The 27,886-nt window shown below is 45.0% G+C and overlaps 1 long non-coding RNA gene across 1 annotated transcript in view; it reads left to right on the top strand.

Annotated features, from left to right (window-relative positions):
- LOC138638347 (uncharacterized) overlaps positions 1-15,023 on the top strand; it is a 70,769-nt gene extending 55,746 nt beyond the window's left edge. Inside the window, exon 2 of the long non-coding RNA XR_011312486.1 lies at positions 14,278-15,023. This is a non-coding gene — a long non-coding RNA (uncharacterized lncRNA). The remainder of the gene's footprint in view (positions 1-14,277) is intronic.
- Positions 15,024-27,886: the final 12,863 nt, after the last annotated feature.

Here is a 27,886-nt window from a genome sequence, read left to right as displayed (position 1 = left end):
GCTAAAGTTAGGGTTGGGGCTAGGGTTAAGGCTACAGTTAGGGTTGGGGCTAAAGTTACGGTTAGGGTTTAGATTACATTTACAGTTGGGAATAGGGTTGGGGTTAGGTGTGTGTCAGGGTTAGAGGTGTGGTTAGGGTTACTGTTGGGATTAGGGTTAGGGGTGTGTTTGGATTAGGGTTTCAGTTATAATTGGGGGGTTTCCACTGTTTAGGCACATCAGGGGCTCTCCAAACGCGACATGGCGTCCGATCTCAATTCCAGCCAATTCTGCGTTGAAAAAGTAAAACAGTGCTCCTTCCCTTCCGAGCTCTCCCGTGTGCCCAAACAGGGGTTTACCCCAACATATGGGGTATCAGCGTACTCAGGACAAATAGGACAACAAATTTTGGGGTCCAATTTCTCCTGTTACCCTCGGGAAAATACAAAACTGGGGGCTAAAAAATAATTTTTGTGGGAAAAAATTTTTGTTTTATTTTTACGGCTCTCCATTATAAACTTCTGTGAAGCCCTTGATGGGTCAAAGTGCTCACCACACATGTAGATAAGTTCCTTAGGGGGTCTACTTTCCAAAATGGTGTCACTTGTGGGGGGTTTCTACTGTTTAGGTACATTAGGGGCTCTGCAAACGCAATGTGACACCTGCAGACCATTCCATCTAAGTCTGCAATCAAATGGCACTCCTTCCCTTCTGAGCCCTCCCATGCGCCCAAACAGTGGTTCCCCCCACATATGGTGTATCATCGCACTCAGGACAAATTGGGCAACAAATTTTGGGGTCCACTATCTCCTGTTACCCTCGGGAAAATACAAAACTGGGGGCTAAAAAAATAATTTTTGTGGGAAAAATTTTTTGTTTTATTTTTACGGCTCTGCATTATAAACTTCTGTGAAGCACTTGGTGGGTCAAAGTGCTCACCACACATCTAGATAAGTTCCTTAGGGGGTCTACTTTCCAAAATGGTGTCACTTGTGGGGGGTTTCAATGTTTAGGCACATCAGTGGCTCTCCAAACGCAATATGGCGTCCCATCTCAATTCCTGTCAATTTTGCATTGAAAAGTCAAACGGCTCTCCTTCCCTTCCGAGCTCTCCCATCCGCCCAAACAGTGGTTTACCCCCACATATGGGGTATCAGCGTACTCAGGACAAATTGTACAACAACTTTTGGGGTCCAATTTCTTCTCTTACCCTTGGGAAAATAAAAAATTGGGGGCGGAAAGTTAATTTTTGTGAAAAAATATGATTTTTTATTTTTACGGTTCTACATTATAAACTTCTGTGAAGCACTTGGTGGGTCAAAGCGCTCACCACACATCTAGATAAGTTCCTTAAGGGGTCTACTTTCCAAAATGGTGTCACTTGTGGGGGGTTTCAATGTTTAGGCACATCAGGGGCTCTCCAAACGAAACATGGCGTCCCATCTCAATTCCAGTCAAGTTTGCATTGAAAAGTCAAATGGCGCTCCTTCGCTTCCGAGCTCTGCCATGCGCCCAAACAGTGGTTTACCCCCACATGTGGGGTATTGTCGTGCTCAGGACAAATTGTACAACAATGTTTGGGGTCTATTTTCTCCTGTTACCCGTGGTAAAATTAAACAAATTGGAGCTGAATTAAATTTTTTGTGAAAAAAAGTTAAATGTTCATTTTTATTTAAACATTCAAAAAATTCCTGTGAAGCACCAGAAGGGTTAATAAACTTCTTGAATATGATTTTGAGCACCTTGAGGGGTGAAAGTTTTTAGAATGGTGTCACACTTGGGTATTTTCTATCATATAGACCCCTCAAAATGACTTCAAATGAGATGTGGTCCCTAAAATAAAATGGTGTTGTAGAAATGAGAAATTGCTGGTCAACTTTTAACCCTTATAACTCCCTAACAAAAAAAAATTTTGGTTCCAAAATTGTGCTGATGTAAAGTAGACATGTGGGAAATGTTACTTATTAAGTATTTTGTGTGACATATCACTGTGATTTAATTGCATAAAAATTAAAAGTTGGAAAATTGCGAAATTTTCAAAATTTTCGCCATATTTCCATTTTTTTCACAAATAAATGCAGGTAATATCAAAGAAATTTTACCATTGTCATGAAGTACAATATGTCACGAGAAAACAATGTCAGAATCACTGGGATCCGTTGAAGCGTTCCAGAGTTATAACCTCACAAAGGGACAGTGGTCAGAATTGTAAAAATTGGCCCGGTCATTAACGTGCAAACCGCCCTTGGGGGTAAAGGGGTTAAAGGGCCCACATCCCTACATTTTGTTTTCTTCTTCCTCCTCTCTGGGACCCAACGGGCATTTCACCATGTCCTGGTGGGCCAGTCTGACCCTGATTGCAGTGTATCCATTTAAAATCAGATGCTATACTGTTTTTCTGTATGAACTCAACCTAACATGAAAACAAAATAAGAAAATACCCTGCAGTAAATAAATAGCTCATTCCACATCCTTAACATTAGGGAGTGCCCTAGCTTGCCCTGCTCCCTGGGATACTTCTGAAGGTGAAGATGCCAAGGTCTCCACCCTTGCCTTATCTCCTGAGTTAGCCCTCCGTCTGTTCTTTTTCCCCACCCAGTTAAAGGGCCACTGTCACCCCCCTCCAGCCGTTATAAACTAAAAGAGCCCCCTTGTGCAGCAGTATTTTCCTGCACTTTTGGCGCCGCCCCCTCAGCGCTGTGTACGTTTCAAAACCGGCGCCTGCGCAGTGTACTGCTGTGCTGCGCATACGCAGTAAGCTCTGGCCGTCTGATGTCCCAGCCAGGCTTGCAGACTGCGTCTGCGTGAGCATTGCGGCCAGCCACCTTTGGAATCCCCGCCCCGCACTGTGTTATGCATTATGCACAGTGCGGGGCGGGGATTCCAAAGGTGGCTGGCAGGAAAATTGGAGTGACGGCAGAGGAGCGGTTAGAGCTGGAGAGTGAGGACCCGCCTCCCTGGCTAGAGACAGGAATTGTGGCCAAGTATAAAAACGCTTTATTTGGGGTATACTTGAACCTAAAACTAAAAGAGCCACCTTGTTAGAATGCAGCATTACTGCTGCACAAGGTGGCTCTTTTAGTTTATAACGGCTGGAGGGGGGTGACAGTGGCCCTTTAAGAGAGGCACGACTGTGCACCGTAGTACACCAACCCGACAAACAAGGCAACACAAACAAGGGTTAACAGAAAGCTTTAGGCATACAAAATATTCACTCACATATAAAAGAGGAATGCATTGGGGCGAGGAAGTAGTGGAATAAACCAAAATAGAGGATAGGGAATTACCACGCATACAAACCAAGCAACAGTGACAGAAAACTCCTCCAACTCTCCTTCTCATATGAACTCCTCTCCCTCCATTAGCCATGCAGCAAATGATGCTCTGACAAGGATTTGTAAGGCTACGTTCACACTAGCGTTATGCTAGTTTGCGTCGGGCGACGCATGCGTCATGCGCCCCTATATTTAACATGGGGGACGCATGCGTTTTTGTTTGTTGCGTTGTGCGACGCATGCGTCTTTTTTGCCGCAAGCGTCGGACCAAGAAAACGCAACAAGTTGCATTTTTCTTGCGTCCAAATTTCGGCAAAAAACGATGCATGCGTCGCAAAACGCAGCGTTTTTGCGTGCGTTTTGGTGCGTTTTTGCGTGCGTTGTGCATTGCGTCGCCGACGCAGCGGCGCACAACGCTAATGTGAACGTAGCCTAACAGAGTCAAGATTATAAAGGGAGTGGCTAACCGAGCTCAGCTGTGAGCACAGGGATTTCCAACATGGCCAATTAACCCCTGTTCTGCCAGAAGAAACACATTAAAAATGAAAGAGAAGTGCTTCTTGGTTGGTGTGCTTGCAGCGTGCAGGCGCATGTTCACACTGGCCACTAAACAGATAAAACCTAAGATAAAAACAAAATGAGCAAACACCCTGCAGTAAATAAATAGTAATAGTGCATGAAAATTACATAAGGTACTTGGTTAACATAATTTTGATTAAAAAAGCGTAAAAGCTAATTAGACTGGCCCAAATAGGGTCACCTTGACGTGGTGGGGTGGCTTTTACGTTTTTTGATGAAGGTTATGTTAACTTAATACTAGTGATGAGCAAGTATACTCGTTGCTCTGGTTTTCCCGAGCACGCTCAGGTCGTCTACGAGTATTTGTGACTGCTCGGAGTAATAGTTTTCCTTGCCGCAGCTGCATGATTTGCGGCTACTAGACAGCTTGATTACATGTGGGGATTCCCTAGCAACCCCCACATGTACTTATGCTGGCTAACAGATGTAAATCATGCAGCTGCGTCAACAAAAACAAAATCTCCGAGCACTAACAAATACTCGGAGACCACCCGAGCGTGCTCAGGAAATCTCAAGTAACAAATATATTCGCTCATCACTACTTAGTACCCTATGTTAGTTTCATTCACTATTGGTGTTTATTTACTGTAGGATATTTGCTCATTTTGTTTTTAGGTATTCTCTGTTTAGTTAGCAGTGTGAACATATGCCTACCAATGCATACCAATTTATATTTCAGTTCATCTTTTTAGGTTTTTGTGTCTATATGGCTTGTGATTTTTTTTTATCACACCCATATACTTAAATGGGTTAGCCTCATTGGATTTTCAGAGGCAAATCGGACATGCTGTTATTTTTTTTCACATACAGGTTCAGTCAGTGAAAAAAAATAATTCATTTGACTGCTCCATTGAATAACATTGTCTGAGTGTGATCCTTATTTTAAACAGATTGCACTCAGACCAAAAATACGATCATGTGAACACTCAATTCTTTTCGGAATTTATTGAACCCATTTTAACCTCATAACAACCTCTTAAAGGTACTTAAAGGGAACCTGTCACCCCGTTTTTTCAGTAGGAGATAAAAATACCGTTAAATAGAGCCTGAGCTGTGCTTTACAATAGGGTATTTTTTGTCCCCTGATTCCCTACCTATGCTGCCGAAATACCTTACAAAAGTGGCCTTTTTCGCCTGTCAATCAGGCTGGTCAGGTCGGATGGGCGTGGTCACAGCGCTGTTTCTCCCCCACATCTTGCTTATGTTCCCGTTGGTGGCGTAGTGCTTCTCGCATGCGCAAGTGCCGAATGCACTGCGCAGCTGTAGAAAAAGAGCGCGCTCGCCGCTATTCAGCGGTTTCTCGATGGGCGCGGCCATCTTCCTGAGGCCGCGCGTGCGCAGATGGAGTCTCCTGCTTCCCGGGGCTTCAGGAAAATGGCCGGGGGATGCCGCGCGTGCGCAGATGGACATCGCGGCGGCCATTTTCCTGAAGCCGAGTTCTTCAGCACCGCTTTTTAACTGCACTGAGGAATAAGGGAATAGTGCCGCCGAGCTGTAGCGATTCCCGCTGGTGTCAGCTGTATGTGCCAGCTGATACCCTGCAGTATCGGCCCGACCGGTTATGCTACCAATCTGGGCTGATTAACCCCTTAAATACTGCTGTCAATCTTGACAGCTGTATTTAAGTTGTTACAAAGGGGTCACAAGACCCCCTTAGTAACCATTGGATCCACCAATGAGAATCGCAGGTACCCATGGTTACCATGGTTTCCTGAGGTCATGTGATGACCTCAGGGTACAGTAGCTTGTGAGATCCAGCAATAAACTGAGTCCCACAGGCTGAGTTAATGATTGTCTGTTAGACAATGACTGCTCTTATGCACCTCTGTAAAAGCATTTTTATAGTGTGATAGCAGCAAAACCTAAAAAAATATAAATCTGGTATCGCTGTAATCGCTCTGACCCAAAGAATAAATCCGCCTCATCACTTATGTCGCATGAGCAACAGTGCAAACATAAAAATAAGAACTATTCTTGTTCTGCTGTCTATTTGTTCATTCTACCTCCCAAAAATCGGAAAAAGGCTCAGCTCACATTTATCCTGCGCAAGTTACAGCTCTCAGAATAGGACAATACAAAAACAAATTCATTTTGCTAAAATATTGTTTTTAGTGTGTAAAAATAGCAAATCATAAAAAAACTATATGAATCTAGTATCGCTGTAATCGTACCGATCTGACAAAAAAATCGGTCATATTACTTAGACCGCAATATTGACTGGTGCTAAAAAAATAAGATAAAACAATAACTGCATTGCTGGATTTTGTTCATTCTGTGTCTGAAAAATATGAATGAAAAGCGATCAAAAAAATATTATGTACCTCAAATTGGTACCAAAAAAATCTACAACTCGTTCCGCAAAAAAATAAGCCCTCATACAGCTCTGTTTGCCAAAAAATAAAAAATTTACAGCTCTCAGAATAAGGTGACAAAATACCCACTTTTTATTAAAAAAAAAAGCATTTTTATAGTGTGATAGCAGCAAAACCTAAAAAAATATAAATCGCTGTAATCGCACCGACCAGAAGAATAAATCCGCCTCATCACTTATGCCGCATGAGCAACAGTGCAAAAATAAAAATAAGAACTATTCTTGTACTGCTGTCTATTTGTTCATTCTACCTCCCAAAAATCGGAATAAGGCTCAGCTCACATTTATCCTGCGCTCTCCGCTGGTCGCTTATGTTGGGTTTTCGTGTAAGTTCCCCAAAACCGTGAGTCAGAAAAAACCCTAACGGAACCACTAACTTATGAGGCAGATGGAGTCACTTTGGACTGGTCTGTGTTCCAATGGTTTCCCATAATTTTAGGTGTCTTTTTTTAGCGTACAAGTGTGGGCAACCACAGATCTGTGCACACCTAAAAAGATGGAGACTGCCAGAGCAGACGCCAAATGGAGTACAAAGTGACTCTATCTGCCTCATGGTGGGTGGTTCCCTCAGGGGTTTCATCTAAATCGCATTTTTGTGGGTTTTACATAGAAACACCCATGTAAGTGCTTAGGATCACACAAGAAAGTGATCCAGCCTTATTCTGGAAGCGATGGAAATATATTATATAAAATGTTACCAATAAAACCCTAATTTATCCCACACAAAACCAGCCCGCATTCAAGTCCGTCATCTGTCACTGGAACTATAGGGGGTCTCACGTTACTGGTAGAACAAAGACTCTGGAAAAGCGACATGGCTCCTGCCTCCTCAAGTAAAATCAAGTGAATTCTGCGCTCCCGGATCCAAATGCCCCCTCCTGAGCCCCACTGTGCCTAAGCCACAGTAAGAGGCCACATGTTTGGCATTATTGTAGTGGAGAGAAGGCATTTAATTTACTGTTGCTTGTCGCCAGCAACACAAGCTGGGCACAATGTGGCGCTACACAGTATGTAAGGAACAATGTATGAGTACTAGAGTGGCAGATTGGCAATTCTCCAGAATAAAGCACAGTGTGGATGTTGCAAAATGGTCATTGCAGTCACAGATGAATTAATTGAGAGGTGCAGTTTCTACAATGGGGTCACTTTGGGGGTTTTTCTGCTGTTCTGACACCTTCGGGGCTCCGCAAATGTCACCCACAAACTGTTCTATCAACATCTGTGTTCCAAAAGCCAAATAGCACTCCTTCCTTCTCAGCCATGACGTGTGGCCTAACAGTAATTTCTGACAACATATGGGGCAGCACTGCATTTTTGAGAAGTTGTGCAAGAAATTGTGGGTTCTGGTTTCACCTATTAACCCTTGTGTACCTGACAAATTTGCAACAAATGCAAAAATTGCATTTTTAACATTAAAATCTAATGTTTACAAGTGTATGTCATAAAATTCCGTGAGGCACCTATAGGAAAGATATATATCTTGGAACCGTGAGGCACCTATGGATTCAAAATATTCACTAAACCCCTAGACGAATTTCTTGAAGGGTTTACTTTAAAATATGGGGTCACTTGTGAAGGGTGTGAGGCAGTGACACGTGTCACAGGTAAGGGTCTCTGTTTGTGCTCCCCACGATGCGCACGTAGGCATAGTGAGGTCATGAGGGGGTATTGCAGTCACAGGTGTAGCTGTGATTGCAATAGTGAAGCAGGGACCGATGTCACAGGTAGGGGTCACTGTGTGTTCTTCCCAGGTTGTGCATGGAAGCGTATGAAGGCCATAGGAGTGCAAGGCAGTCATGGGCATAGCTGTGACTGCAATGCAGACTGATAATAGAAATAGGTGTTAGTCTTAAACATGCTATTGTCCAAGACAGATGTAGGGAAAACCTGCTCTGCAATGGGTGTTTTGAAACTGACTGCAGTATGTTTGTCGTGCAGGCCATTTCATTCCAGATCCGGGTTTTCCATGTGGCTTGAGACCACAGGTTTGTTTGTTAAAAGCCATGCGGTAGAGGGTTTTGGTGTGTAAGGGTCAGAGTCAGTGTCCATCTGGTGTTTGCAGGAGGACAGAGCAAGAGGCTCTGCGGAGCTTTGTTGGTGTGTAGAGATAGGACAAAACGGAGCCAAGCAGCCAGGGGAACTGGGACACCTGGCATCCACAGCTGACACAGCGCTGAAATCACCCATGGGAACTGGTCATAGGAGGTCCAGCATGGTAGTTATCTGCAAACCAATGGAGTTGTGAGTAAAAGCTGTGTATGAGAGACATTGACACGGCAGTAACTGGACGAGAGATTCAGCGTGTTTAGCGACTTCAATATAAAAGATACCAGATGCTATGTTGTACTGTGTAATGGACAGAATTGATATGCACTTGTGTGGATTTGGACTTTTATGTGTGAAGTAACACTTTAAAAGAGGCTTTTGTGTTTGAACTTTGTGGGTCACTGCCTCTTCACTGCGTACGGTGCTACCGCTACACTACATATGGCTGAAGAATGCCAGGTAGTGTGAACTGAGGCATACCCCAAAGAGTGCTGCATGTCAATGATTAAGCCTGCAAAGCTACTTGTCAAGCCGGCTGACAAAATGGAGGATCTTTTGAAGCAGTTGGTCCTCAGTCAGCTGGAGCATCAGCAAGCGGCGCTGCAGTTGCAGCACTGGCAAGAAGAGCATCGGCAGCAGGAGCAGCTACAATTGCAGTTGTATCAGCAGCAGCAAAAGACTAGTGAGCTGATTATGCAGCAGGTTGTGGATTTACGAGAGGAACCTCCAGCACCGACCCCAGAACGTCGTGATGCCCGAGACAAGGTCAACTCCGCTTTGAGGAAACAGTCCAGAAGATGATGTGGAAGCTTTCCTCCCCATCTATGAGTACATGGCAGAACGGGAGAACCTGCCAACATCACAGTGGGCTGAAGTGGTGGCTCCGTTCCTGAGGGGTGATGCGTTAAAGGCCTACTTTGACCTCAGTCGGGAGGATGCCCATGACTACGCCAATCTAAAACATTGGGATCCTTGCCCGACTGGGGGTTAATACCTACGTGAGAGCCCAACGGGTGTTTTCTTGGACTTTTGTGGAAGCCCAGCCTGCCCATTCTCAGGTTTTTGACTTGCTCAGCTTGTGAAACAGTGGCTCCGACCTGAGACTTTAACCTCACTTCAGATAGTGGAGAGGATGGTGGTCGACCGATTGGTGAGGGCTCTGCCAGCAGCCATACAGCATTGGGTGGGACAAGGGGACCCAGGTACCCTGGACCAAGTGGTAGGTCTGATAGAGCAGTATATGGGACACTGCTACACCTTGGCTGTCACTTAAGGCTCCGGCAAACCTGGAGCCGGGGAAAAGTCCAGAAACCTCTGTTGGCGCTAACCAGGACCGAGCCCGGGATGAGGCAGTAGACTGAAGAGAAGGTGACAAAAGTCCCCTTTTCCATAAAATGGCCTCAAGATATAGTCATGGCACAGCGATCAGGGCTCGGCCATGTGGCTGCCAACTGCCTGCTGGTATCTGAACCCATCGACTGTGGGTATAGTTGCCATATGCCTATATATGCCCAGCCAGTCGGTACTGCCCCAGCTGTGTCAGGTACTTGTTAATGGATACTAAACAGGCTCTCCTGGACTAAGGGAGCATAGTGACTTTGGTCCATGGGTCCCTTGTTGCCAGGGACAACCCCAAAGGACAGAAATTAGAGGTGATGGGTATCCATGGGGAAATCTGGGAGTATCCAACTGCGAAGGTTAATTTTTCTTCACCATGTGGGGACTTTAAACATTTGGTGGGAGTGGTAAAGACCCTTCCACATGGGACTGTGTTGGGGACAGACTAGCCCCTGTTTTGATTCCTGTGGAAGACGAGGGTCAGCCCTCTCACGAAAAATCTTCTGCCAGGTGCATAACCCAAAGTTGTTGAGATATCTGCCATAGGGGTCACCAACCTAGGGACAGAGTGTAATCCCGAAAGGCTCCCCCTAGAGGTATTGGCAGGAGAGACTGATAATGTTGTTTTGGGGTGCAGAACCCGAAAATGGTGAGAAATCTGCCACAGGTGTCGCCAACTTACGGACAGAGTGAAACCCTGATAGGCTTCCCCTAGAGATAGTGGCAGTAGAGGTTGTGGGGACCCCACTGAACCCTGAGCTGGAGGTGTTCCCTGGTAAGTTCTGGACAGCTCAGGTCCAGGGTCCCACACAGAGATGCAGGTATAAGAAACAAGCAAATAAAAAGAACGCCGGGAGGTGCTGGGAGTGTCGCACAGGTGACTGGGGACGAGCGCATGAGAAACACTTTGGCATCGGCCAAGGACGTGCCGGGGGTCAGGGTAAAACAGGCAGAGCGCTCGCTATACAGCAGTGTCAGGAGGCTCAGGTTCAGGTGCAACGTAACACAGGTGTATGCTCGTAGTTGCCGGCATGGACTGCGTTGTTTCAGCATGGAGTAGTCACTCAGGCACGGGTAGGGGTACGGAGGAAATGGTACCAGAGGCACGAGGGCAAGTACTTAGGTGACAAGTTGAGCTGTGTGGTTAGTGACCCCAAAATAAACAAGGTTGAGACCACCCAGAACCGGCCCAAACCTACAGTTAAACATGAACATGAGCATGTCGATGGCAACGGACTATGGGGTGGTGGTTGGTCTTGTAATGAAGTATGGAGGAGAAAGGCAAAGGAGAGGGATGCATGCATCGATCGATGGTTCCGGTCTGTACTTTGGTTTCTTAGTGTAATGTCGAGCAGGGATGTCACAGAGTCATGCGGATGCCGTCTCACGCCCATATGAGGTAACAAGTGTTCAACCCCACAGGTATGAACAGGGGAGGATGATATGTGAGGCAGTGACCCGTGTCACAGGTAGGGGTCGCTGTTTGTTCTCCCCAGGATGCGCACGTAGACTTAGTGAGGGAGAGTCATGAGGGGGTATTGCAGTCACAGGTGTAGCTGTGATTGCAATGGTGAAGCAGTGACCGATATCACAGGTAGGGGTCGCTGTTTGTTCTCCCTAGGTTGTGCATGGAGGTGTATGAAGGCCAAAGGAGTGCAAGGCAGTCATGGGCATAGCTGTGACTGCAATGCAGACTGATAATTAAAGTAGGTGTTAGTCTTGGACATGCTATTGTCCAAGACAGATGTAGGGAAAACCTGCTCTGGAATGTGTGTTTTGAATCTGACTACAGTATGTTAGTCGTGCAGTCCGTTTCATTCCAGATCTGGGTTTTCCATGTGACTTGAGGCCACAGGTTTATTTGTTAAAAGCCCTGCAGTAGAGGGTTTTGGTGTATCAGGGTCAGAGTCAGTGTCCGGCTGGTGTTTGGAGGAGGACAGAGCAAGAGGCTCTGTGGAGCTTTGTCGGTGTGCAAAGGCACAGAACAGAGTCCGGAGCCAAGCAGTCAGGGGAACTGGGACACCTGGCATCCATAGCTAACACAGCGCTGCAATCACCCACGGGAACTGGTCAGAGGAGGTCCAGCGTGTGTAGTGATCTGCAAACGAATGGAGTTGTGAGTAAAAGCTGTGTATGAGAGACATTGACATGGTGTGCGGTCACTCACGGTAACTGGACAAGAGAGGTTCAGCGTGTTTAGCGACTGCAATATCAAGGATACTAGATGCTATGCAGTGCTGTGTAATGGACAGTATTGATATGCACTTGTGTGGATTTGGACTTTTATGTGTGAAGTAACACATTAAAAGAGACTTTTGTGTTTGAACCTTGTCACTGCTTCTTCACTGCATACGGTGCTACCGCTGCACTACAGGGGTTTCTGCTGTTTTTACATGTCAGGGGCTCTTCAAATGCGACACAGCATTTACAATCTATCCTAGAGATATAGTGCTCTCTCCTTTCCTAGCCCTGCCATGTGCCCAAGCAGAAGTTTTTAACCACATATGGGGCATAGTCGCGTTTGAGACAAATTGCGCAACAAATTATAGGGTCTGTTTTCTCTGATTATCCATTGTGAAAATAACAAATTTAGAGCTAAAACAACATGTTCGTGAGAAAAAATGAAAATTTTCAATATGACTACCCAATGTTATCAAATTCTGTGTAGTACCTGTGGGCTCAAAATGCCCCTGGATAAAATCCTTGATGGGGTCACTTATGTTTTTTTTTCACTGTTTAGTCACATCGGGGGCTCTTCAAACATGACATGACGCTCGCAGAGCATTCCATCAAAGTCTGCATTCAAAAACGTCATTCCTTCCTTCCGAGCCCTGCTGTGTGCCCAAACAGTGGTTTTCTTTGACATATGGGGAATCGGAGTACTCAGGAGAAATTGCATAACAAGTTTTTGGTACATTTTCTCCTGTTGCCCTTGTGAAAATAAAAAATGTTGGGCTAAAAGTACAGTTTTGTGGGTAAAATGTGATATTTTTTAAATTTTCACAGCTCTACATTGTAAACATTTGTAAGCACCTGGGGGTTCAAGGTGCTCATGACACATCTAGATAAGTTCCCCAAGCGGTCTAGTTTCCAAAGTGGGGTCACTTGTGGGGAGGTTTCAACTGTTTAGGCACATCAGGGGCTCTCCAAATACGACATGGCATTCATTCTCCATTCCAGCCATTTTTGTGTTCAAAAAGTAAAGTGGTGCTCCTTTGCTTCCGAGCCCTGCCGTGCGCCCAAATAGTAGTATTTATGTGGTAGCGACATACTCAGTAGAAAATATACAACAAATTTTGGGGTCCATTTTCTTCTGTTACACTTGTGAAAATAAAAAAATGGGCTAAAAGTACATTTTTGTTGGTAGAATGATTTTATTATTTTCCCAGCTCTAGATTATAAACTTCTGTGAAGCATCTGGGGGTTCCAGGTGCTCATGACACATCTAGATACGTTCTCCAAGGCTAGCTAGCAGCGGAGGTGCAGCGGAGGGTGAGACTTCACGGAGGAAGTCCGCAGCCCGCCACAGATCAGGTAAACGCTAGTGTGACACTAGCCTAAGGGGTCTAGTTCTAAAATGGAGTCACTTGTGGGGGGTTTCTACTGTTTAGGCATATCAAGGTCTCTCCAAATGTGACATGGCATACACTCTCAATTCTAGACGTTTTTTGCGTTTAAAAAGTCACAGTGCTCCTTTCCTTCTGAGCTCTGCCATGTGCCCCACATATGGGGTATCGACATACTAAAGGGAGTCTGCGCAACAAATTTTAGGGTCCAATTTCTCCTGTTACCTTTGTGAAAATAATTTTGAGCTAAAGTAAAATTTTTGAGAAAAAAGTGAAATGTTGATTTTTTCTTTCCACATTGATTTAGTTCCTGTGAAGCACTGGAAGGGTTAATAAACTTATTGAATGTAGTTTTGAGTACCTTGGGGGGTGAAGTTTTTAGAATGGTGTCACTTTTGGGTATTTTCTGCCATATATGTTCCCCAAAGTCACTTCTTTAAATTTGAGGTGGTCCCTAAAAAAAAAAAAAAAAAAAAAAAAACACTCTTTGGGTGGCATGCCTGGGACTAGTGCAAGAAGGAGGAGTGCAAAAAAACATGGACACATTGTGAGGACAATTTTGTTGATATTTCTGGCTTGATGTATGTGCACATGTTAAGTATTTGTTGCTGACATTTCTGCATAAATAACTTGTCTCTTCTCTGGAAAAATGGCAGGAAAGAAGCTGCGGCAAAAACGCATGTTTTGGTGTGTTTTTGGTTTGGTTTTGGGGCGGTCTTTCCATGCATTTTTTGTGCTAACTTGTGTCTCTTTGTGCATGCTAATAAAGTTTAGTGCCCCCAGAGAAAGAAAAACTACTTCCTGTAGAACCATACCTCTAGATTAAAATTGGACTGAAAAAAAAAAAAAAAAAATCGCACAGCACTTGGACCATGTGCTTGCTGTCGATTTTTACACACCGAAGTCCTTTCCAAAGCCAGCAATTCAGCAGCCGCATACAGTAAAATCGCAGCGTGACCCGACAGGAAAGAATAGATATGAAGGACGTTCATTAAAGATTTCCCCTAACAACCCATTTCTATTTATCACAGGACACTGAGACTGCACATGTGTAATGATTTAAGTCTCTGTATGTTACTTGCCAATTTGCAACTTAGAATTGATAACGGTCTTGATTTTACAGGTGCTGAAGTGGTGAGAAGTTCGATGAGATGAAAGTGGTTTATTGTGATGATTTTCCATCACATGATGTAGTCAAGAACTGGCATCGTCAATTCAAATGTGGTCGGAATTTGGTGCAAACAGCTCCAATTACAGGGTGACTCCTCTCTGCTATTGAAAAACACACATCCAGCAAGTGGAGGTCGCCATTTTGGAAAATCGCCACATAACCATTCATCACCTAGCCCAAAATGTCAAGATTAGTGTGGGGTCCATGGAAAAAAATCATCAACCAAGACCATCTTCACATGCATAAGGTATACGCTGGATACCCTGGCTGCTCACACCTTTCCTGAAGCAGGAACGATTTGAATGCTCTCAGGCTCTTTTGACAATATGCCATGGAAATCAGAAGGATTTTTTCAACAGATTGATCACACAGGATGAAAGCTAGTTCTATCACTATTATCCTGAGACTAAAGTCCAGTCGATGCAATGGAAGCATCATGACTCACCACCTCCAAAGAAGGCACCTGCCCATCCCTCGGCATGTTCCAATTCTGGCGCTTAGCCTCACTCGTCCCACTTGCCCTGATGTGACAAGTGGGGTGATAGCTAGGGGGTTGATGTCACCTTTGTATTTTCGGGTGACATCAAGCCCAGAGGTTAGTAATGGAGAGGCATCAATAAGACGCCACATTACTGACCCAATAGTCATATTGTGTAAATACACCTCCCCAGAATAAAGTCCTTTAATTGAAATAATGACACAGACTCCTGTAATAAATCTTAATTATACCATACTTACTGCATCATCCATTCCAGTGATGCCATTGTCCCCAGCAAAAGAATTCAGAAAGCAGACGCTGCTCTGTGTCTCTGCTTGATGTCAGGCTGTATGGTAGCATTATGCAACCATGCAGCCTGCCATCTAGATGTAGCAGAGCTGAATGTGAGGTCACTTTCTGCTGTCCTTGACTTTTCTGCAGCAAAAACATTGCAAAAAATGATACCTGCATTTTCTGTGCATTTTTTCAGCATTTTTGCACTAACCATTCGAGTCAAAGGGTGAAAAATGCTGAAAAAAACGCTGAAAGAAATGACATGCTCTATGTCCAAAAAAAAACATGCAAAGCCAAAATACTGGTGACAAAAAAACAATGTGTGTTCATGAGATTTCTGAAATCTCATAGTCTTTGTTGGTACTGTAAAAAACAGTTGAAAATTAACATAAAAAAGCAGCAAAAAAGGCAGCAAAACCACCCAGTGTGATCATAGCCTTAATGCGTTTTTTTGCCTGTGGGAAAAGGGTGAAAAAAGTGTCAAAAATGCTGAAAGAATTGACTTGCTGCAGATGTGAAACTGTTTCAAATCTGCAATAAAAAATAAGCAGTGTCATGCTGCTGCAATACAGATAGGTGCAGGCTTCACTAGATTGCAGTAGAGAGGAAGCAGGACTGCACCTAAACAGAGCTGACCTACAGTGCAGCAGAGAGGCTACCACAGGTGGCAGCAGAATCGTCAAACAAGCTGGGTCAAATCTTAGACTGTAGCACAGTACCAAAGGAAAAAGCAAACTCATGGTCAGAGACAAGCCAGGGGGTCCGTAACAGTCAGGAGCGGATAAGCCAAAAGACAGGACAGAAACAGGTCATGATACAAGCCAAGCCAAAACCAGGGGTGTTTGCACACTAAGCGGAAACACTGAGTCAGGATGGGAACAGGGGAAAACAGGGACACGGTTCAGACAGCAAATGCAGCAGGATCGATCAGAGTCAGCTACAGCAGCAATAGGCAAAAACTATAACTGACATGATCTGCAGGACACAGAGGGGAGAAATAGCAAACCTGAGACCAGACTGAGGCTGAGAAAAGTTAACCCCTGACATGATCAGACCGGGAAAATGGAAGACAGAACTCAAAACCTAAGTATCCAACAAATGTGTTAGACCGCACCCAATACTGACACCGTCTCCATGGACATCAGGGCGCTCGTCCACACCAGGGGGTCCATCCCAGCAAAAGAGTCCACAATCTAAATATAAAAAGGACAGCGCCACACCAGGAAGTGACAGACAGTAACTTTCTTTATTCTGCCTCCTGCGGCAACGTTTCGGTCCGTGGACCTTTTGGTGCTTGAAAAAGGTCCACGGACCGAAACGTCGCCGCAGGAGGCAGAATAAAGAAAGTTACTGTCTGTCACTTCCTGGTGTGGCGCTGTCCTTTTTATATTTCGATTGAGAACTCAAAACCTAGTCTGGATCATGACAAGCAACATATGCATGAGACGTCAGAAATCTTATTCACTTCGCTAGGATAGCAAAATGCTGAGGTTGTTTTGCGGCAAAAGTGCAACATGTGAATATACCGTTTGTGGAGATTTTTCTTGCCTGTATCACAATGCAGGAAGCCTTCATTCTCTGACACACATGCCTTGGTTTCCGGAAAAAAAGTCTGTTCTTAAAGAGTAAATGTCATTTTTATTTTTATTTCATAAATCAATAGTACACATGACGATAAAGAACATTGTAATATAATCAGAAAATTCTGATCATTCAGTCTAAAAATTCTCAATTCACTGGTACTGTGTACAATGCAGGCAGATTGTTACTGTCACGGAGTTACCGCGACAGAGCAGTACCAGAAGACCGCAGCGTCTGATGGCTCCTGCTTCACCGCTGAGAAGAAGCACTTCTCCAGTATATTAAATGTGTTTGTTTTCTTTCAGCAGGACAGGGGTTAATTCCTGAATTCAGCTGTGCTCGGTTAGCCACTTCTCTCTCCTATAAAAGCTAGGCCTTCTGGCTAGTTTCTTGTCTGAGATAGCATTTGCTAGATAGACTTGAAGAGTGAAGAGCTGGTGTCTGGAGAGCTGGAGGAGTTTATTGTGCGATTGTTGCTTGGTTTGTACTCTTGGAAATTCCTCATCCTTACCTGCTTTATTTTCTTCCCCCGTCCTTCACACCCTGGTGAATACCTCTGTTATTTGTGAGAGTATATTTGTGTGAGTGGAATTTTCTTTTACCCTTGTCTTTTTTATCCCTGTTGGGTTGGTGTACTGCGGTAAACACGGTAGTGCCGCTCTTTCCCGGGTGGGGGAAGGGGACAGACGCAGGGCTGCAGTTAGGAGACTGGGCAAGGGCGGAGGCCCTGTCATCCTCGCCATCTGAGGTATCCTGGGGAACAGGGTGAGTTAGGGCACCCCCTAGAGCTAGAGCCAGGAAAGGTGCCCCTGGTCCCAGTTTACTTGCCAGTCCAATCATGACAGTTACGGTATATTATGAGATGGCAGTTCCTAATGATGAGATTCCTTGTAGATGGGGAAAAAAGAGGAGCTCTGATCTGAATCTAATGCCCTGTCCTCCTCCTCCTCCCTCTCCTATACATAGTGGCCAAAGATAAAATATTTAAAAAAATAAAGGTGTTTGTAGATGATTGACTATCCCTAGTCACATTGCAAGGATTATAAAATTTCCATACATTGATTTACAGGGTAGTTACCTCCCATAGGGGGCACAACCTAGTTTTCTTCCCTTCCAGGAGAGAGCCAATCTGCATGTTTTTGCTATAGAGCACATCATAATATTTGCCATTTTAATATGCATGATAAGAGAGAATCTGTTAGCAGGTCAAAAGTCTCCATTTTTTTCACATATTTTATTTCTGCGTTTCCCCTGAGTATTTGATTATTTTCTTTCTAAAAATCTGCCATAGGATACGAAATATGTCTTTTTTTTACTTAGTGTGCCCTGTATGCAAATTTGTATAATTTTTACCAGAATTTGCACAGAATTTTCTGGGAGCATCTCATTTTTAAGGCAACTCTGCATTATTACTCTATACCTTTACCCTGTAAAGGTATATACACTCTTTAATATTGAAATCGCAACACCAAGAATTAAAAGTCATGGAATTATGGAAATCACAGGACGAAATGAAATGTTAATGATATGAAAATGCTCAAAAAAAATGGAAACAACGTTTTTAAGACATCTCAATTTATTTTGTATCGACTATGAGCACCTGGTGCAGAAATATTAGCAATTACACAGGTTGGCTGCTATCATTGAGCTTATTAGTGGTTCTCTGAGAAATGCTCTGCCACTCTAAAGGCCCTTGGTCACGAAAATCATCAAGATCCACTGCTGGCAGCTTCGTTACAATTGCTGACTAATGACGTCACAAATGTGCCCTATGGGAGACATGTCCTGCAGGCCATAGTAGCACATTTCGGCCAGGTCGGCTGTTCACATTTTTATAAGCAACATGCGGCCTGGTGTTATTGTGTTAAAAAATGACTCGTTCGAAGAAATGGCCTTACCACTTGTTTTGTGACCAAATCAATGTAACACGTAGCTGTTACTGTACTTGCAATGAAGTTTAGTGGGGTCCAATATCTTACATTATGGCATGCCCACACCATCATCATAGCAGCAGGACCCATGTGACGCTCCCTATCTGTGCTGGGAGGATGTCAATCAGTGTGTTTCCAGCTAGGATTTTGCCATGCTGATGCTACACCCCAATGATTCAGAGTAACCGAATAACGTAAAGTTTAACGCCTAAACTGCTGAAAATCTACAAAAGGTATAGCTTGGTTAACAATGTGATTTTGGTTAGCACTTAATTAACATGACCCCAACGTCGTAGGTAAAAAGCTAATGACGGGTTTTATTAATGGATTGCAACTATTGCAAAAAACGTTACCATGTCAGATTTCATACATTTGCAAGGTAACTTGTAGTATAGTTTTTTCTCATAGGAAAATATAAAGGTTGTATTATGGTAATTCTTTGCCCTTCACTGAAATTAATGGGTGACAAAAATTCATAGCAATGCTCTAACCTTTAAGGGTTAGCCCTCAACAGATGCGTATCTAGGGTGGAGCAGCCAGGACATGTGCAGGGGGGCGCAGACAGGCTGCCTAATGCAGCGGTCCGAAGTATCTCCCCGGACTGGGAGTCGGCAGTTCCAAGCTGGCAGCCGGCTCAGAGAAGATGCAGCGCGCTGGCTCCCAATGATCAATTGTACTCATGTCTTTCAGACTCGAGTACAACTGAAGCTCTGGCCGCAGAGGGACGTCAGGAGCTTGATCAAGTCATGATCACGCTGCTGATGTCACTCGACGGTGCCCAGTGCAATATGGAAAGGAGAGGTTAGTGTGGAGGGCATGTACCATAAGAGGGAGAGTGTGTGCGGGTGAGTAAGGGTTAAGTTCTTGGTAAGTCACCCGGTATCTCTTAGGCGGCACGCACGCGTTATTCACTGATCCGTGGCATTGAGTACCTTGAGCAGAAGGGGCCAACTGGCGAAATACAGTTCTCCGTTCACAGTCTTTGTAGGTGGCAGCAAGGACAATGTAGTGCGGACCTGCGCTGTCACGGTGCTCATTGGATGGAGCACCTAACTTCCCCTGCTGCGCTCTGTGTGTTCCCGCCAAGTCTGCCTGCCATTTTGCATGCTCTACCCTTTTTTATCCTCGGTGCGCCCCCTGCTGTCGAATGCAAACGTCGGTCTGGGTCTCTAAGCTTTCCCCTGGATAACAAGGGTGACAATCCTGACAGTTCCGGCCCCTGCACGAAAGAGGTACCCCCGGTCAGGTCTCTCTTCTTACACTCCCTCTCCTTTTGCTCACCATTCCACGGGCGAGAGTTCCTGTAGTTTGCGTTGACATTCTACTAATCCTTGAACGACTTGTTGCCAAATAAATTGATCTTGATTATATCTGTTGGGGGTATCCTGGCTGTGGCCCGCTCAGAGCGCCTCAAGTCAGAAGGAGTAGTCGAATTAGGTGGGGTAGTCGAGTCGGGCTGAATAGAGGAGGGCGGGGAGGCGCCCATTTCTAATGGGACTATCATTTCAGGAACCTCAGGAGCTTCAGTAACCTGTCCCTCTTCCAGATTTACAGGCGACAGCTCAGGCAACTCTTCGTCTTCACAATCAGCAACAGGCAGATGGGACATTTCAGGGGCACTTTCCTCTTCAATTTGGTCGTGGATCTCTCGACAAACAGGGATGCAACATATTCCGATGGACCACTCGAGTGGGGGCATCTTCTTCCCCCTCTGGTTGAATTTCATAAATGGGCCCTTCCGAGCTGATTCTCCGCTTTACTCGATACGTTATTTTTTTCCCACCGGTACTCCAGTTTGTCCTTTAGACGCTTATCTCGGACCAACACTCGGTCTCTGGCCTGGAGAGCTGTCCCTCGCAGAGGAGCTGTCTCCAGATGCTCAAAGTTCCTGGACCCTGGTCTGCACCAAGCGATGTAATGTCTACAGCCGATGTTCTCGGACCCAGGTGGACACTCCCGTCCGTGGGTAATCCTCCTCTGGATCCAACTCCAGCTCGGTGATCTCTTTTCCCGCCCGGCCGAACAATAGGAAATATGGCGTGTGCCCAGTGGTGCGGTGTACTCGGTTGTTATATACCCACACCAACTCAGCTACAAATTCAGGCCCGGTTTCGGTCTTCCTCTAGTGACCTTAACATCTGGATAAGACTCCGATTGAACTGTTCACAGGCTCCATTTCCCTGAGGGTGATACGGCGGCGGCCGAGATTTTTTGATCCGGTACAAGCGGTGCAGTTCTTCCATCACTCTCCCTAGGAAACAGGCACGTTGATCGGAGTGGATTCTCTTCGGGCAGCCATACACTTGAATGAAATTCTTGCAGATGGCATGTGCTGCAGACTCGGCAGTTTGGTCATGTGTCAGAATCACAACGGTGAATTTAGTAAAGTGATCCATCATTACTAGACAATGTTCGTATCCCTGGTGAGCCGGACCTATTATAAGATAATCTATCATCAATACTTGCAGAGATGCGGAAGCCACGATGGTTTATGTAGGAGCTTTTTGCTATGGAAGCTTAGATATTTTGCAGCTTCTACATCGTCGACAGGCCTCTTCCACCACGGCTTTTAAGCAAGGATGGTAAACTAGCTTTTGTAGCCACTGATAGGTCTTCTCTTGATCGAAGTGAGCTCCTCTTTCGTGTGCTTCCTTAGCTATCTTGGGCAACAATGTCTCAGGGATAACCACCTGTCAGGTGATACCCAGTTCCTGTTCCAACTGGATCTTCCGGTATAATAGCCCGTTTTTCAAGTAGAGTCTTTCCCACAGCCGTAAAATCTGCAGAGCCTCTGAGGACAGGGCGTCCCTCTCTCTTTGACTGGGCAGTTGTTTCAGAGTCACCCACTATTTTATTTGAGCAAGCTCCCCATCCTCTTGTTGTATCTGGACCCAGTCATCCTGGGACCGCCCGAGTATGCCTTCCCGAGTCACTGCCTGTACCTGGTCCTGCGTAGCTGCCAACGTCCTGGCAGAATCCCGGAACTCAGCAACTTCTTGTGCCTCCAACTCTTCGTCATGGTTGGGCCCAGGTTTTCCTTGTGTCACTCTGGATAGGGCATCAGCGTGAGTATTCTCAGCTCCACTCTTGTAGGTGATCTTATATCGAAACTTTGCCATCCGAGCCACCCAGCGCTGCTCCAGGGCTCCGAGTTTTGCATTTTCCAGGTGGGCCAAAGTGTTATTATCAGTACATACTAGGACTCCAGAGCCAGAAAAGTATTCCGCAAACTTCTCAGTCATGGCCCACACTAATGCCAGCTACTCCAGTTTAAATGAACTGTAGTTGTCCGGGTTCCGTTCGGAGTCATGTAAGGATCTGCTCGTGTAGGCGATCACCTGCTCTTTACTGTTTTGGATCTGAGACAACACAGCTCCGAGTCCATGCAGGCTTCCATCAATGTGGAGAATAAACAGCTGGGAGAAGTCTGCATAGGATAACACTGGCGCTTCAGTTGAAGCCACCTTAAGAGCTCGAAATGCTTTTTCCTGCCATTCTCCCCACTGGATAGTGTTGTTCTTTGCACCAGACGGCGCCCTTTTCAGTAGTTCTAGCAGCGAGTTCACGATGCAAGTAAAGTTCTTCACGAATCGCCGATAATACCCGGTGAGTGCCAGGAAGGCCCGTACATCTTTCACGGTCCTCAGAATGGGCCAATCTTGTACTGCGGCAACTTTCTCACAGGACAGTTTCACCCACTCTACAGAGACGACATGTCCCAAGTACTCAATCTGGGTACGGAATAAATTACATTTCTGAGACTTTACTTTCAATCCATGTCTCTGAAGACGACTCAGCACTTGTTCTTGTCTTTGCCGATGTTCCTCGAACGTGACAGTATACAAGATGATATCATCTAGATAGAATAGAGTGACCTCAGAGGACGGAGAACCAAACTTCCCCTGCTGCGCGCTGTGTGTTCCCGCCAAGTCTGCCTGCCGTTTTGCGCGCTCTGCCCTTTTTACCCTAGCTATGCCCCCTGCTGTTGAGTGCAGCGGTCGTTCTGGGTCTCTAAGCTTCCCCCCAGATAACAAAGGTGACAGTCCCGGCCAGGGCACAAAAAGGTACCCCCGGTCCAGTCTCTCTTACAAGAGCAACACGGGTTGTACAAGTTTGTGATGAGTCTGCAGTCATTATATGTGACTGCAGACTACTGAATTCTCACAGTGTGTACTGCGCGCTGTCAGGATTCTCTCATGCTGGCTATTTGCATACATATGGTCACATGCCGACTAAAGAAAAATTAAAATGAATTGGACGAGACTGGACACGTCTGGTCCGAATGTGGCCAGAAGTATAGAAATCACATACTTGTGCAAGGGAGAATCCTAAAAGTGTGCAGTGCATGCACTGTGAGAATTCAGAAGCCTGCAGCCACCTATAGTGACTGCAGACTTTCATCTAAAACCTCGATGCACCCTTTAACTATAAAATAAAATCTTGTAGCCAATCCTAATAGCATGTAATATCCTCACTGTCAGGATTCAGCTCTGCTTGCAGGTTCCAGCAGTCATGACATGGCAATTTCACTCGTATGTGATTTTCAATAGTACTGTCACGTGACAACGAGCTTCTCTTCCTGCGTCTCTTGAGAGAATTAGGAAGGGCGTCCAACTGAATTTTTGCCCTGGGTGCCAGAGAACCTAGATACACCACTGGCCTTCAAATACAATTACCCAGCAAAAGCCCCATTTCAGGCTTTTGATTTTACTACCTTATGAAACATCTGTTGTTACCGTGTCTGTAAAAAAAATAAGAACATTATATGCATTTTAAGACCAGAAGTTTAAAACATTTTCTGTATTGCACACCTATTCACACAAGCATACCTCTTCTGCATCTTGTCTTCTGCTCTTTTGGGACATATTTGGGTAGTATGAATCGCCATATCTTTATTTTAACTGTATTAAAAAGTGTAGTCAAGTATGTATTTCTAAGTAAGGAGAAAATATTAATAAGTTTAATAATAAAAATATTTTTTCTTAATTTGTATTGCGCCAACATATTCTGCAGCCCCTTACAATTAAGAGCGATCATGTACTTACAATTGCACGATTAAAGAGTAATATGTATTTCTACAGTTATAGGAGGGACGGTGTTGTGAATTCTGTGGCCAAGCTCCCTCCTGTGGTCGTGAGTGGTAGTATTGGTCTTGCTTCCTCCTGGATCGTTCCTGTGGCCTGTCTATCCTGCATAAGCTAAGTTTTGCTTGTGTCATTTTTGTTTGCTATTTTTTCTGTCCAGCTTGCTATACTGGTTTTTCTTGCTTGCTGAAAGCTCTGGGACGCAGAGGGAGCACCTCCGTACCGTTAGTCGGTGCGGAGGGTCTTTTTGCCCCCTCTGCGTGGTTGTTTGTAGGGTTTTGTGTTGACCGCAAATAGGGTTTTGTGTTGACCGCAAAGCAATCTTTCCTATCTTCGGTCTGTTCAGTAAGTTGGGCCTCACTTTGCTAAATCTATTTCATCTCTGTGTTTGTATTTTCATCTCAACTCACAGTCATTATATGTGGGGGGCTGCCTTTTCCTTTGGGGTATTTCTCTGAGGCAAGCTAGGCTTATTTTTCTTTCTTAGGGCTAGCTAGTTTCTCAGGCTGTGCTCGAGGCGCATAGGACTGGTCAGGAGCGCTCCACGGCTACCTTTAGTGTGGTTGGATAGGATTAGGGATTGCGGTCAGCAGAGTTCCCACGTCTCATAGCTCGTCCTATGTTTTTGGTAATTGTCAGGTCACTTTGTGTGCTCTGAACTTCAAGGTCCATTGTGGTTCTGAATTACCTGTTCATAACAGGACGGCCCTGCTCGCAAGCTTACAATCTATAAAGCAAGCTTACAACTGTACAGCATACCATTGCAAGCTACATGGCCATATATCCGGCATATACATAGGAAGCATGCCCTGAGGAAGTGAAAAAAAATTAGAGCTATTTTTGGCAAGTATAGGCAAGAAGTGTTGTCCAGTCATCATTTATGTTACAAATCGAGCAATAATAATAATCTTTCAAAGTGATTCTCTGTCCATAAAGTAATTCTATTAGTAGTTAAGAATCAAACACTAGAGGGCGACAAATGCACCTTTTATATGGTAACAGGCATTATTTGTATTTCTTGTATAAATGCTATTGAAACTTTTATTATTACTATATACAAACTACAATGGTATTTACCCATTTTGCAAATATAATTCAAGAAAGGTAGTGTTACAATATTGTTGACTACAAAATCTTTGATAAAAAACGTATTCACACTCAAGTATTTCTTGTCTGTGTGCTTTCCTTTTTAAAAACAGACAGCACACCAACCTCTCAAAATGAATGGGCCCTTCACACATCAATTTTTCAACAGCTCCTTGTGTCCATTCTGTTAAACTTTAGGCACGTTGTATCGTTTTGGCCAGCACCCCTGCATGGTTTCCCCTTCTTCCACCATGCAAGAACGCTGGCTTACTCACCGCCCCAGTCCTGCGGCGTGGTCTTCCTGTTGTGCGTGCCGCAGTTCCTGGCAGCGCATCTAGTATGCGCGAGGCCGTGATCCTCTGTTCTTAAAGGGGCCACGTGCGCATATACTAAATGCCCTTAGCTTGTTTCTGCAAGGCATTTAGTATAATCTAGTACACCTGCAAGATGGCTCCCAGCCAATAGGTGGGAGGCATCTTGTATTGAAGACTACCTATCCCTTAGGGAGTCACCGAGCAACATATTGAAAAAAAAAAAAAACATATTGAATCATTAGATAGTTAGATGTACTACTAGTGAGTTGTCTGGTCCCGGTGTGACCAGAGTCTGAACGTTATCCCCTGGTCCCAGTGTGGCCAACCCCGTATCCTGTGTCCTGTTAGTCCAGTATAGTTAGTCCTTGTTCCTGTGTCCACTTTGCCAGTGTCTGTCCCCTGAAACCTCATTGACGATACCTGAACCTGTTTCCTGAGACAAGTGTATCTAACCTGTCTCTGTGGCCATCCTGTTGGCATAGTTTGAACCTGTCCCCGTGGCCATACCGTCTGCTATCCAGAGACTGCACAGTCTGAACATGTCCTAGTGGCCATCCTGCCCTGCCCAAGAGTCTGAGTAAGCATCTAGACCCATGGGGGTCAGCTGCTACTGCCGGACACCTCCCTGGTCCAGTGAACACCAAGGTAGATGCTTAGTGACGCCCCTCCATGGTAAGTCCAGTCTGACACAGTGGGTCCACGGACCACGTGCTCCACCTGTGGACATATGTTTGCTCGGCCATGGGCCCTGCAGATCCCCAGTCCTCTCTGCACTCGGAGCTGTGTCGGCAGCTGAGGCACCAGGGAGAGAGCCAGGAAAACATTTTGAACTGGAAGCCCTGATGTCTGAACAACCTGAAAGCTTGCATAATGGAACCATTGCTGTCTGATCCACCTCGGTACTATGGGGATCAGAAACAGTGCTGTGGGTTCCTGGAGCAGTCCATGCGGCACTTAGAAGTTTTCAGTGAGCAATTTTCCTCTGATTGGACCAAGGTGTGATTTCTAATGTCCTACTTATCTGTAGATGCCCTGGCATAGCTCAACTCCCTATGGGAGAAAGGGGCTCCTATCACCTTGGACCTGCAGGCCTTCCTGGTGACCTTCCGCATGGGCTTCGACAAGCAGAACCCCAAATCTCCTGGAAAAACTTCTCTTTCCAGCTTCAAGGAGCAGACCAGGCGGGTGATGCATGTGAGACAACTGACACTTCTGGCCCTGTCCTTTCAAAGACCACCTGTTCGCCAGCCTGTTGAGGCAGCTACCCATGCAGAATCTGTGAAGGTTGACTGTGTTTGGCAGGCTAAGCAGAAGCCGTAACTCAGTCTTGAGATTGTATCGCTACAGTTGTGCGGAACATCCTGATGGTCTTTGTCCAGCAAAGCCTAATAAACTCATAAACCTTGAGCCAGTAGGAGAATCTGCCCTTGGCAGGAGTATTTCCACTCCACAAATGACTATGACTGTATCCATGGCAGGTGGAGGCTTCGGTTCGGCTGGAGAGTTTGTGCTGCAAGCTGTAAAGAGTTGGTGTCAGACTCCTGTCTGGCAGCTCGAGAATCCAGTGAAGGTGTTGTCAAATGCAGGACAAGCCCTACTCAGAAGCAGTCAATTCATGTCTGTACAACTTGAGCTCCACATCAGAGCATTATACATGGAGAAGATCGTCTTTCATGTGCAGTCTGGTATTCCCATCGGTCATCCAGAGCTGAGAACTCAGGTGCCGTGTGCTGCTTCATTGGGGACAGCCAAGTCACAAGACTTTTCTGGTCCCCATACGTTCAGGTCAGCCAACAATGACGCCATCTTCTCCTTCAGGTCTCATAGTCGCCGAGTCTCTGTGTGGTGATGTCTCCAAAGAAAGGGAAGAGGAGGCGATTTCCCCACCCCGTCCCGACGATTGTACCACTGACCTGCCCCCAAGTACCTCCCTACCTCATGGACGTGTCATCTTGGAGACCAGAAAAATGAATACACATATATACCAAGAGAAATATATGACATACATTCACCAATAATATATAAACCTACAACATAATGCACGACTCAAATATAATAAACGTAATTTTATTAATCATAAAAACATAACACAATACATTTACAATGGAAAACAAAAACAGATGGAAAAAAGTACGAGATGTCACAGGGACTAACACAGTGTATATAGTTCATAATGGCCCATATATAAAATCTAACGTAGATACCAATATTGAAAAGTTTTTCCATATACCTTAAAGCAGAGGTCCCCAACTCCAGTCCTCAAGGCCCACCAACAGGTCATGTTTTCAGGATTTCCTTTGCATTGCACAGGTGATGCAATTATTACCTGGGCAAGACTAAGGAAATCCTGAAAACATGACATGTTGGTGGGCCTTGAGGACTGGAGTTGGGGACCTCTGCCTTAAAGGGACACTAGAACATATAGGATTTCTATGTATAGGTACACACAGAATAAATTATTGAGATTTTTCTATAACTAAGAGGGCAACGTGGCTCAGGATAAATATTGCTATAAAAGGCTAATGTGCAAAAAATGCCATGTAAGATAGGTTTATATAGGTCAATAATACAACAATAATACAAAAATTAAATAAATTATATATAGTAAGGGTAAGACTTACAAACCCAAAGTGTCATAGTGCAATAAAGTGCAAAAAAGATTTATAGCAGCACAGTATGCATATTTATATCCAATATAATGATGTCCCAGTGAAAAAAGGGGGGGGGGGGAAATTATCACCATATACAATAAAAATGTAATAGGAATAAATAAAGTATGCGATTGGTGAAATA

The sequence above is a fragment of the Ranitomeya imitator genome, chromosome 5 (genome assembly GCF_032444005.1).
Source record: "Ranitomeya imitator isolate aRanImi1 chromosome 5, aRanImi1.pri, whole genome shotgun sequence".
Lineage (NCBI taxonomy): Eukaryota > Metazoa > Chordata > Amphibia > Anura > Dendrobatidae > Ranitomeya > Ranitomeya imitator.
This window is presented reverse-complemented; position numbering and strand designations above follow the sequence as displayed.